We start from the raw sequence: 13,740 nt of genomic DNA, 5'->3' as shown, positions 1-13,740 counted from the left end.
TTGCCTTACAAACTACATCACCTGCCTTCCTTTGAAATATTTCTTTTACCCTTAATTAAACTCTATTTTTCTGTATTTCCCGTTCCCGCTTATAGTCACCACATTCTAACTGTTACATGTTGGAAATTACATTTTCAAATATCTCCTGTTCTCCACAAATTCACAGTTCCTGTGTCATTCTTATCTTATATCTTTGTCTCTGTTACTTCTATGACTTCTTCTACATTGTCCAACGACTCTCTGGACACAGCTGCAAATCCTGGTTGCAAACAACGGGTATACTAAAATCGACAGTATTCATACAGAAATATTTTGTCTGAGTCTTCTTTAAGTAATTACAACTACCTTTATGAAGTTGTACCAAAACACCTTACATCTCCGAGATAATACGTTTCTCACCATTACATGAACTCGCCTAAAGAAAAACATTTCTTCATTTTGTGAATAACTTGAAAGTCTTAGGTTAACACAAAGCTGAAGGTACAGCTGGATTATTTTTCAGGAATTAAAAAGAATTTGACGTAACTTCAGTCAGAGATTGAAAAAGGTGGTTATCACCATGTAAAGCATTTAACCCATATATTTGATGTAGTTAGGTCGAGTGTTATTCACATGTATATCATAAGATTAGCATAAAACCTTGGCTTTGGGAGTTATCAAAGCCCTCCTACTGAAAGGTAGTTGGCAAACATGCAAGAGTAAACATCTTTGAAAATGCTAAGCTGGGTTGAGCCTGCCAAAGCAATCTGCTGTATGATGTAAATATAGGGATGCATCGTACTGTGCTGCGGGAGGTGCTGAGGAAACAATATTCTGATTATTGAGATCCCTCTAATTTAGAGGGGGAGGTTCTGAAGGATGAGGAGCGCAGCCACTTAGAGGGACCGGTCAGAGCAAATGGAGGGATTAAACAGGGAGCGCCTGTAATACCAAATAAATCTACAGAGGCCTTGTTCAAAAGCATCGTGAAAAAAGGGTTGCCTGTAGGGGTGGGTTTTTATAATCGATTTATCGATTAAAATCGATTCTGGCTTGGATTACGTAAAATCGATTCATTAAAATCCTGAATCGATTTTTTAATACAAATTTATTTTGCCCGAAATGCCAGAATCTCAGGTGAAATCTCACAAAATTTCAACAACCACCAAACAGCTAAAACAGTAAATGAGAGCAGGAACATGGATTCTGCACAAAGACTTAAACACACAGCGCAGCCTGCGGATCAGAATCAGTTAGATGTCGAATTTCTCACAGTCGGGGCTGAAAGCCGACAGCCCGCTGATTCTGATCTGTCGGCGGGTCCGCGCTTTGTGTTCACGCCCTTTATGCGCTGATTGTAAAGCTGTTAGTTTGATGTCTCTCCAAACAATATTGACCGAACCAGCAGCAAAAGAAGATCCAAACTACGCTTCACATAAACATCGTCATGTATTCACTCTTACTTTTACTGTTTTGCTTCTACCATGAGGCACAGCTCTCTCTCTCTCTCTCTCTCTCTCTCTCTCTCTCTCTCTCTCTCTCTCTCTCTCTCTGTCTGTATGGTTTTCTGCATTATTCGCTTGCTTGTTACGCACAAGTCTACCTTTGTTTACAGCGCTATCGGCCGACTTTTTTTTTCTTTCCGTTTTATATACTTCCGAAAAGAAAACCTAATTTCTGCCGTTCAATGCTGAACAAATTTAAACTTTTTAAAATTATGCAAAATGCAAAACGCTAAGCCGTGTCTCTAATAAAACCGCTGTAACTTCAGAGGTAATGTTCATATGTTGATTAATGGTTTTCTTTCGTTTTTGATGTACTGCAGAATATTTTTATAGAATCCCAGGCCAGGAAAAATCACCTTCATGTGTTTCTGTGTTTTATCTTCAGCTACTTTGACACAAAGGCCTCTGCTGTGACGCTCACACCTTTGATAAAGTCTTGCGTGTGTCAGCTTCCTTTTTATAGATACAAAAATATGTAAATGTACTAATCTGAATTATAATATTTCTGACTGTCAAAATTTCCCATATTCAAATCGAAGTGAATCGAATCGAATCGAATTAAATCGAATCGTGGATCGAATCGATTCTGGACCTTGTGAATCGGAATTGAATCGATTCTAGAAATCAGTGATGATACCCAGCCCTAGTTGCCTGCTCCAGTGCAGCAAAAACTAGAGCAAGTGGTGGGCCTGAGTAAGATGGGCTGGCCACTGTTTGTGGTGCATATGCCATCATGTGAAGTATCACAGAAAAGAGAAACAACGAGAGGAAGAGACCAATAAACACCTGACTAATAAACTAACACAGCTGCAACTGGGAGAGCTCACAAAAAAACAGCTGGTAACTGTGCAGGGTCGGGTCTAGCAAAGTTCTGCCAAGTTGCCAGCTAGGGCATTAACAGGGAAAGAGGGGCACAAAGAAATACTTTTCTTTCTTATTCTCATTTAAAATGCCTAGTCTTTAAGAAATAATTATCTGAACCTTACAACAAAAGTTTTCATCTGATCTAAAATGTAGAATAGAATAAACCTTTATTATCTCATGGATGAGATACCCCCACCACCCGCCCAGGTGATGATGGGGGCCTGGAAGGAGGGCACAAAGGACTGAACAGGCATGGGACTCCTGAGACACATGGAACACGTTATGGATCCGCATATTTCGGGGCAACTTGAGACGGACAGAGACCGGGTTTGTCACGGCTGCCGGGGCGAGCCTTGTGGTGTTGAAGGAAAAGGACCCAAGATGCAGGCAGTAGACTGAGGATGTGAGTGATGTTTATTTACAAAAGTGGCAGTGACAAAAACAGGCAAAGAAGGGTGGAGAGCTAACTGAGACCTAAACTGGGAAGAACTGACCAGAACCCACAACGAGCTGGGAAGAACATGGGGAGGAAAACAGAGAACACAGAGAGACGCAGAACACACTGAGTTACATGGAGTTAGACAGACGAGCCGACAAGGAACGCAAACCGACACCCACTATACACAAACACACACAGAGCGATTAAGGCTAACGAGACAGGGGCAGGTAAAACTGAATACACTGACATGAGACAAGGGCTGTGTCCCAATTAAGAGACCGCATGCTTGAAGTACGCACACTACGCACTACGTACGGTGCGTACTACGTACGGTGCGTAGTACGCACGGTGCGTAGTACGCACGGTACGAGAAGTGCGGAAGTGAGAGGCTTGTGAAATGGGACGGTCTAGCCTTCGTTGCGCTGTTCAGGTTGCCTAGCAACCATGATACTAACCGCGAGAAACGTTACATACAGCATTGTTTGACAGAAATGAAGGAGAACAAATGTTTTGTTGGTCAATCATTTTTGTCATGACATCACTTTGATTAGTTGAGTATCTGAGGCTGAGACCACAGGACTGTAAAACATGATTGTTGGGCTTCGTTTCTGTACTGAACAGTCATTTCAAAATTAGTTAGTAAATAACAATTAGCTAATGTTGTTCATGAGACTAAAATCATCTCACTGTTGTAATGTAAATATAATATGGCCAATATTATATGTATTGTCAGATTATTATGATTGATATATATATATATATATATATATATATATATATATATATATATTAGGGGTGCACCGATACACAAAATTCACGGTTAGGTTCGATACTTTGGTGTCACAGTTCGATTTTTTTCGATACAAAAAAAAATGTTCATGCCTTTTTAATTTGTCATTTATTAAAATTATAAATATATATTTTAACTCAAAAGTACAGTTTTTAAATTTAATGTTGCTGAAACAACAAAGTAATAAAAAAATAAATCTATCTGATCGAGAAATCACTCATCATTGGAAAAGAGAGTTTATTACAGAGAAATGGCTCTTTCCAAAATAAAAGCTATAATATACGCTTCTTCTGGGCTATATTCTCAGCAGCATATTAAACATATCAGGTCCCCATAAGGAGAATCATGTGCTAACGGCTGTCTAAATGACTCGGGTAAAGTTTGTAGCATGCGTGCTTGTTGTTTTTGTCTGCTTCCACTTGTCTTTGCACTAGGATGATGTCGGCGTAAATGTGCAGTCATATTCGTTGTGTTCGCACTATTGCTGTCATCGTTAATCTTGTTGAAATGATGTTAACGCCACAACACGGCAAATCTCCGTTAATGAGCTACTGCGGATCGCCCCGTGGTTCACGCCTACTGTCTGAAGAAGCTGACTGCACTCCACAAGCATCTGGCAGCACAAATGAACCAGCTGCTAGTTGACGAGAGACACCCGGAATGGCTACCCGAAGGTCGGACGGTCCTGATCCCCAAGGACCCCAAGAAGGGACCGGTCCCATCCAACTACCAACCAATAACCTGCCTCAGTACTACATGGAAGCTCCTGTCAGGCATCATATCAGCTAAGATGAACAGGCACATGGGTCAATACATGAGCGGGGCACAGAAAGGGATGGGCAAGAATACCAGAGGCGCAAAACACCAGCTACAGGTAGACAGAACAGTCAGCCGAGACTGCAAGACCAGGCTGACCAACCTGTACACTGCCTGGATTGATTACAAGAAGGCCTATGACTCACTGCCTGACAGCTGGATACTAGAATGCCTAGAATTGTACAAGATCAACAGGACCCTAAGAGCCTTCATCAGGAACTCATTGGGGATGTGGCGTACAAGACTAGAGGCCAACTCCAAGCCCATAGCACAAGTCATCATCAAGTGGGGGTTCTACCAAGGAGATGCTCTGTCCCCACTGCTGTTCTGCATAGGCCTGAACCCCCTCAGTGAGATCATTATAATAATAATAATAATAATGGATTGGATTTATATAGCGCTTTTCAAGGCACCCAAAGCGCTTTACAATGCCACTATTCATTCACTCTCGCATTCACACACTGGTGGAGGCAGCTACAGTTGTAGCCACAGCTGCCCTGGGGCAGACTGACAGAGGCGAGGCTGCCATATCGCGCCATCGGCCCCTCTGGCCAACACCAGTAGGCGGTAGGGTGAAGTGTCTTGCCCACGGACACAACGACCAGGACAGAGCCGGGGATCGAACCGGCGACCTTCCGGTTACAAATACGCTTCCCAACCCCCTGAGCCACGGTCGCCCCAAAGCGCTTTACAATGCCACTATTCATTCACTTTCGCATTCACACACTGGTTGAGGCAAGCTACAGTTGTAGCCACAGTTGCCCTGTATCGAACAATACAAAATTTTTAATTTATTTGATCAACTTTCCTTCTGACGATGCTGTCTGTGTTGAGCGCTCAGTGGATCTGCGCTTGACAGTGCAGCCTAGGCGGAGTAGTCGAACGCAGTTTCACTGAGCGCAGGGCAAGCTAGCGAGACAGAAGTTAAGCTCCTTGCAACATGGCAAATTGAACCTCCCCCACCCTCATTCAGATGTGGCGTTTGGAACTATTTTGGTTTTCATGTGAAGTATGACCCTGAAGGTAAGCGTGTCATGGACAAAAGTAAAACAGTATGTTGGATGTGCCACGCAATGCTCAATTAAATTGGTGGGAACTAGTGTGTTAGTAGGTTAGCTCGTTAACGTGTTGGCCGTCCAGCCCCAAGCACAGGGCGATCTGCGGTAGCTCGTTAACCGAGATTTGCCGTGTTGTGGCATTAACGTCATTTCAGATTAATGCTGACAGCACTAGTGGGAACACAACAAATATGACTGCACATTTACTCCGACATCATCCTAGTGCAAAGACAAGTGGAAGCAGACAAAAACAACAAACAGGCATGCTACAAACTTTACCCGAGTCATTTAGACAGCCGTTAGCACATGATTCTCCTTATGGGGACCTGATATGTTTAACCACTTAAGCCCCACGCCCTGGTACAGGGGCAAAAAGGAGGAGATCACCTCATATAAACCATTTCTACAACCACCAAACACACCGAAAACAAGCCGTGATTAAACGAGCAGTTACATAAATGCGCAGAAGTCCGCTAAACAAACAAAACCGAACCAGAAATTCTTCAGACTTCGTGTAACCGGCTAAAGATGGGCTGGTTAGCTCCCAGAGCTATCACTGACTCCACACACCAAGTTTCACCACGATCAGACCAAAATTCACTGAATGAGCCACAAAAGAAGACCACAAAAACACACAGCAGCGCAAATGCACTAAGACAGAAATTGGCTTACCGTCCTGATTTCCTCCTTATTTTCGCTGGTAGCCGGTAGCCACGTGATTAACAGTAGTTGCCATGCCTACCTAGCCCGCATCAGAGCAGTTTTCCGTCAACAACCTCCATTTTAGACCCACCTACAGACACGTGACTGAACAGACGCAACATGCAGTAAATTTGGGCCCACGTGGTTTTTGGCATCACGATGTCTGATTGGTTGACGTCAGTGTCGTCACTGTGAATCTATTGGCTCAAACATTAAAAAGAGGTGTCAATCACGCAAATTGACCAAAAGAAACCAAAGTTACAGCCCCTCGCAGTTTAAAGGGCCAGAGGCCAATCAAACGCTCTATAGGCGCTGCAGAAAAGGGCCGTTGCCATGTAAATGTGTGGTTAAGTCTTCAAAAATATATATTTAAAAAAAGCATGTTTAGGCCTGTTAATAAAATTTATTAATTTCTGGTCTTTAATACCTAAAAAAATCAACTGGCATGGTGTCCAATTGTGTGCCAAAATTGGACATTTTTGTACAATGTCTGGATATTCCTGTATTGACAGCGCTGTAATTTTTCACTGTTTCACTTTAGAAACATAAATCTTTGCACAGATGATGTTTATATGTTGGTTACTGGATTTCTGGAACCAAATGGGATCTGAGGCATATTTTTCAAAGGGTTATATGCTAAAAATCTTTTTTAAAAAATTAGGCGAGGATAAAAGCTACTTACTTTTTCTGTGTTCCAGTCTCAGTAACTTTGACACAGTAATATCTGATTCAATATTTACACCTCTGATGAAAGTTCCCAAGTGTTAGCTTTATTTTGATACCAAGATTGTAAGGACAGAGTTTGTAATTGCAGAGAAATAATCAATTAAATTTGGGCATTACATTTTCGAGCAGGAAGCTCAGAAACCCCCTTGGGGCTTAACGGTGTGTTCACACCGAACGCGATGGACGGGAACAAAAATAACATGGATGTGCTATGCCGACAGTGAATGCTCTCGGTGTTTACTGATAGCAAACTGTGGTACGCAGACGACTGTTTATAATATTTCTAGTGATACTCAGAAGGTCTCATCAAGTCCCGATTTAATTCGATTTATGCTGTTATCAGTGTTTGCATTGATAGCATGGCTGTGGTGTCATATCAATGTATCCGCTCGGTGTTTGCTGATATCAAACTGTAGCATTAGGACCACTGAGTTAACCTTTGTAGTGATACTCACTCCTTTTTATTTAGACCTGGTTTAATTCTGGGATAGTTGAATATTTGTATATAATCACCGCAGATATATATCTAATATATATCATGTAATTATCCTTATAATTACAAAATGTTTTATGTAAGATTTATGTTTTGTAATTTGGAATTTTGGAATTTCAATAATGTATTTTGTAACTGCAGTACACATAATACTCATTTTAAACAATTTTGTCCAGGTTCCTTGCCAGCAAACAACTCCTCCAGAGAGGCTGTCCTGGGGAGGGACAAATTCATGGCTCACTTCTCGGCGGAGGGAGCTGTGTCTTGGCAACCAAAGGAGTAGCCTGTTTGAAGTCCGAGTGACTTCCCCACAACGGCTCTTTTAAGAGCCACCCACAAACCTCTAAAGAGTGTTCCTGTCTTTTTAAATTTTTCTTAATAAATGGAGCTCTACTCCAAAATAAACTAACCTCTTTTTACTCTCTTAAGTAACTTGTCTTCACTATGTTCCTATATACAGTGTGGTGCAAAAGTTTGGGCAACCTTATTAATAGTCATTATTTTCCTGTATGAATCGCTGTTACAATGAAAAATGTCACTTACATATATCATATAGGAGACACACACATTGATATACACTAAATATTTATTTCATTTCTCTTTTTTTGTGTTGCCAATTTATGCACCTGCTTGATTTAGTTTAAACAGTTATTGCACACTTTCTGTAAATCCAGTGAACTGCATTTCACTTCTCAAATATCACTGTGTGTGTGTCTCCTATGATATATTTAACTGACAATTTTTATTGTGACAACCAATGATTTGTACAGGAAAATAATTACTTTTCACAATTTTGCATCCCACTGTATTAGTATGTTTTGTCATTAGTATAATATGAAATAAATTCCACTTGTGTGAAGTCGGGTGCCAATATTTGCTGTGTAGTAGAACAGAGTCATTCCAATAAATGTTTATTTGAAGAAATATATAAATTCAGTAACAAAAACATTAAACGTAAATATATTAAATTTAACTATTTACAGAGAGAGAGGAATAAAAAGGACCCAGCTTGGAGTGGAAGAGCCTCAGGGAGAAGGAGGAGAAAAATAAGAACATTGTTTCTGCCCTGGGGAGCCTGCTGCCTCATCAGAAAACTATTGATCACTAGGGTCCAATGTTTCCAAATTTAACACAGCTGTGCTGTTTTCAAAAGCTAATTTATAAATTTGAAATTTCGCGAATTCTCGTGTCTGAGGCGGCATGCTCTCCAGAACAGGAACAAGGCTGAGGAGGAAATGTTCTGTTGGAGACGGGCGTGGCCTCTTTAGGGACTCCAGGATGGCCAGCTCCACCGCCGATGGACCGTCCTGGGACCCGTCCCTCGCCCGCCTTCGAGCTGTCCTCCTCTGTGGGCCTGTAAAACACAGCACAAAACAACACAAAGAAATGAGAAGGCTGCTACTAGATTTTCATTTTCAAAATTGAAAAAAAAAACAGGATATAAACAGAGTGGTTGTAGATATTTAGTAAAGGTGATCACAAGGGAATTCACGCAAGTAAAAAGCTATCAGTGCTTGATGTTCATACCTGTGGGTGCAGCAGCAGGAGCTGAGGGACCAGGGACTGGGTAGCCAGGAGAAGAGACAGGGGAGGACTCTGCTGCATGATTGCTTGACTCTGTCAAGACAATATTAAATGTTAACAGGTTGAAGACAATAGTCATAGAGAATATTATATTATTATATACTTATATATACTTATTATTATATACAGTGGTCTCTCATTTATTGCAGCACATGAACAGTAGTCACAGTTCTCACAAGTTGATTCTCAAAGTGCAAACCTTTGTCGATTTTAAAATGTAAAAGTATGCCGCGCTTTTTCTCCGTCTGCGGCGCCACTTTTGTGCTCCTTTTTTGCTCCCGGTGCAGGTGTCTATTTCCAATGAGGGTCATAGTTATGAGTGTTTTTGTGCTGTTTTTTTCTATTGGACGTGATGGTTATCAAAACCAAACATGATAAGTTTGGCAAGCGCAGGAGACACGACATGGAGGGGAGATTTGTCATTTGGGCTGCAGAATGCAATGCGCATCGTTGAAAGCTGTACGGTGCAATAAAAAAAAATCAGCGAAAAGGCGAGGCAGTGACGGATGAACAGCGGGACTACTGTATACTGTTTATTAATAAACAAAATATATTCCTGTATGACAACACGCATAAATTAACTGCCTACATTAACTCAATGTAAACATACCTTCTGACTGACACTCCCGCCTCTTCGGGCTGTCCCTGGTCCTCGGGGGAGAAGTTCTCCACGGTCCGCACCATATTACCACTTGTCTCCCGCGGGGTGAGGAAGGGGTCCAGAAACCCCATGACCGCGAAGAATTTCCACCTTCTCCCCGATCCTGCTGCAGACCCACTCCTCTTCTCCTTCTCTGTCTTCTTCTCCTTATTATAAGTGTCCCTGAGGCTATTCCACTTTCTCCTGCAGATGTCCTCTGAATAAACGCATTATCTTGTTAGCGGAAAGGTATTTGTACATCAGTGGGAAAATAGCGGGACAGTAGGCGGGCTTGCTAGCTTTTGCGCGGCTTCATCGGGTCAGTCTGAAAAAGTTAAGTTTAAGTCTTTAAGTTTTTCGGTGTCCAGTTGTTGTTTTTTTACTGCTGTTTGAATTCTCTGTATGTTTGTAGACTGTTTAATGGACTGCTTGTCTTCCTGTTTGTACCGCCGCCTATTTTTGACTAAAGATTTGGATTTCTGACTTGTTTTCTGTATATTAATTATACTGAAATCGAGACATCACTGTCTCTATTTCAGTATAATTAATATTAATATAATATAACTGTACAGAAGTATACTAAACAACTGACAATTTAACAGACATCATTGGCCTGAGCCGTCATGCACAGTGAGTCTGATCCTTTGCTGTGAGAGTATGACAAGCATGTTTCTGGTCAGTTTGGAAGAATTAATATCACAATGTTGATCTTTTTTTTAATATTCCTTCTCTTACAACATAAACTGTGATCAAAGCTGCTTATGTTCACAGCATGTAATAGTAGTGACAGTCCAGGGCATTGTGGTCTGTTGAGCTAGGCTAGCTGTTTACATAGCTAATAATATACGATGTAACCATGGAGACAGTCAGTCACGTGAGCTAGCGGTGCATCTTTACTGCAGTGAATAAGGTGATTGTGTGCACAGTGTCCACACGCTGCAGAGGGTAAAGACATCACTTCAATATTGTTTTATATTTCTATATATTTGTCTTGTGTTGACCATCACCTCAGGTTCACCATTACAGTTTCAGCATACAAATGTACACTGTCTAAATGTGAACACATTCAAAAAAAATTCATGTTTCAGAAATAAGCACAGCTGTTCATGTTTGTCATTATAGTTTTATTTGTAAGAAAATTATGAACTTCAAATTGTGTATCAAGTCAAAGAACATTTGACAAGTCTGAGTCATTCCTTTGCCCTATGAGAGCTGGAATATCCTGACAATTACAGTTGAAACAGCAGAGACAGGTAGAAAAGGGGTCAGATTTTGCTTAGTCAGACACATCCTGTGTTGGCCTTAACCCAAATTTTCCTCAGGGTCAACCTTCAGGATCAATAAAGTTTTATATAATTGAAATGAATCATATTAAAAAACAAACAATAGCACGGACCGTGTGATATTGCATCCATTTCCAAATTGTAGTCAAGCAGCCCAGTCTCATACATAGGTAACAGAAATGTCTCTAATGTAGACGTGTACAGTGCAGTGTAAGCATTAAAAGATCATAAAGGAAACACTAACATTTATGTGAAAGTAATTGTAATAAAAAATGAGCAGGTGCTTTATAGATTTAAAAGAAAGAATCTGAAAACAACACTTTTTTGGTCTAAGTGGTCAAAGTAGAAAACAGAACTGATGTTCAAGCACAAACCGTAGATGCACTGATATTACACATCTCGATTGTTGTGGTGAACAGACATGTTGCTTTTAAAACCACATGCAGTGTGTGACGATGACTGTCCACTGAAACCATGAACGCCTTTGTGAAGCCTTCTTTTTCTTCTTCTTCTTCTTGCCATCAAAATGGGAGCAGAAAGAGCACAAGCTGCTTTGATCTACTGAAAGGAAAAAGAACATATGAGCTGAAACCATTAAGAAAGAAACAATCGTTTAATGCAGTCTCTCAGGTAGCTTAGCCTGTTACAACTGTTGATACAAGCTCAGTACAGTACAGTTAACGCAGTGTCAGGGAACTCCAGTGTGGGAACTAGTGGCTTTAGGTTTGTAGTCATTTAACTTTCATTCATTCATTCATTTAATTCAGGAGTAAGAAATGTCAGGTAGGTGCAGGCTGGTTACATGCATTTGGTCCGATGCTGTCTTTAACTAAATGACTTGGTTCTCTTTATGGCTGGGCTGTATGTGGGGTTATTTGGGCAGGAGTACCTTCCCCTGTTAGGCTTAGAAAGTTTCTCCATAAGCAGAGTTTCTAACTCTTATAGCTTTTAGCACATCTGTATCTGTGCAGGCTGACAGGTTTTTGGTGGCTCTTTTTACCCCACACTGGTTGTGAGTGTGTAAATAGCCCCACTAGTTCTTTTGGGTTGTAGTTAACTTGGGAGGAAGGGGTGGGTCTGCCATGACTAGTAACAATTATCTGGGATACATAAGTTTCATAATGCATGCACATATCTCTATCAATTAAACCTGGCCTGAGTGCTGCCATTTTTTACATTCAGTTATTTCTCTTAGAAATGTTGGAACTAAATAATGAATGTGTTACAGTTAAACTGACACTGGTCAGTGTAAATGGCTCATTGGGACACAGAAACCTTTAAATTAAACCTGATATCGAGTGTCAAACAATATCAAAGCTGTTAAAAGATGTTTACAGTCAGAATTTATAAAAACTATGATTGTAAATAAATTCAAACAAGTGAGCTTTTCGCTTTGTGCTGAATATCAACACTGTGATTTCTTAGACTGTAAGCTTTACTTCAGCACAGTTGTAGAAGCCATCACTCCAAATGTCATTTTATAACAAGAAAAAAATACCTTTTCAGTACACAGCCTGAAGTTCTTCTCCAAACATCTGCCATCGGCTTTGTCTGCTGGTTTGAAGACAATAAACCAAAAAAAGATGATTTAGTCACTTTGTCTGCATCATGCAGCTCGAATGTGTCGTGTAACGATGTTGAATAGCCATCGTTATCCCTCTGCTGTGTCAGTAGGATTGTACTGTACAGCATCTCTTTAATATGCGAGGAATGCTAATGTAACACGATAACAGACGTCTGTCTTATATCATTAAAATATAACAGGCAGGAGATAGTTAGATATTTTTATACTTATATTACATTTTATATCTGACAGATATTACTAAATAGATAGAATTTACTAAATGGTTGATGTACATGAAAAATATTTCCATAATCACAAACGACCATGAGAGCCGGTAGAATTAATTCAACTGGACACTCAAAAGACGTCCTTAAATGCTCTTTAAGTGGCAGAACAAATGAACAAACAGTTAATCGCTTACTTGAGATTAAATCTGCTCAGCTAGTTTGAAAACATCTTCTAACTGGTTCCTCCTTTAACAGGATGACTGCTCAGGGGTAAGGCCATCATGTAGGCCAGCAACCTTTATGGTACTGCTTTGATTCACCAGGAACTATTAGGGAAACCTTCCTGCGCCTCCTGTGAAAGACACAGGCATAAACACAAACATTTATTAACATGTCTTCCAGTTTGATTTTCTCATCCTAGGACAACAACATACAGGGATGCAGGTTTATTGTTAACTTTTGTAAGGTTTCTTTACTGAACATATCCAGCTGCAGCTCCACTGTGATCCTGAACTGGATAAGCACTTAAGAAAATGTGTCAACAAATGGACATACATCAGCTTATTATATTTATCCAAACAGACTGGACCAATAATGCTTCACTGAGTTAAAGACTTTAACAGTCTCTTCTATGTAAGAATGTGTCGTGCTGATAGACCTGCAAACTTGACAACAAAGGTTTTTCAGACTGTATGTAGCTGTCCTCTATGTCAGCTCACACATTTACATTTATGTCACACTTATTTCTGCTTTCCCATTTTTATCATTATTACTTTTGATTGGATACCTTGAGTTTGTAAGTTTGAGATCAGATTACATAATTGGAATACAATTCAAGGGCATTGAATTGAATTCATGTATCCAATTCAAGGTCGCGGGAGGATGAAGCCTGTCCCAGCTGAGACAGGACAAAGACAGGACAAGCTCCCAGTTTATCGCAGGGCTAACACTATGTGTAACAGAAAATCCCCTTAAATGTTTGATATTTCTTATAATAATCATAATTATGACGATTATTGAAAGGTTTCTTTATAAATACATTTTGATTTTTTTATAACCCCTAAAATATA

General features: G+C 40.3%; 1 long non-coding RNA gene across 1 annotated transcript in view; it reads right to left on the bottom strand.

Annotated features, from left to right (window-relative positions):
- The window catches only part of LOC146507181 (uncharacterized), a 224,311-nt gene extending 216,919 nt beyond the window's left edge, over positions 1-7,392 (bottom strand). The window contains exon 1 of the long non-coding RNA XR_014877242.1: positions 5,334-7,392. This is a non-coding gene — a long non-coding RNA (uncharacterized LOC146507181). The remainder of the gene's footprint in view (positions 1-5,333) is intronic.
- Positions 7,393-13,740: the final 6,348 nt, after the last annotated feature.

This window comes from Neolamprologus multifasciatus, chromosome 12 (genome assembly GCF_963576455.1).
Source record: "Neolamprologus multifasciatus chromosome 12, fNeoMul1.2, whole genome shotgun sequence".
Classification (NCBI taxonomy): Eukaryota; Metazoa; Chordata; class Actinopteri; order Cichliformes; family Cichlidae; genus Neolamprologus; species Neolamprologus multifasciatus.
This window is presented reverse-complemented; position numbering and strand designations above follow the sequence as displayed.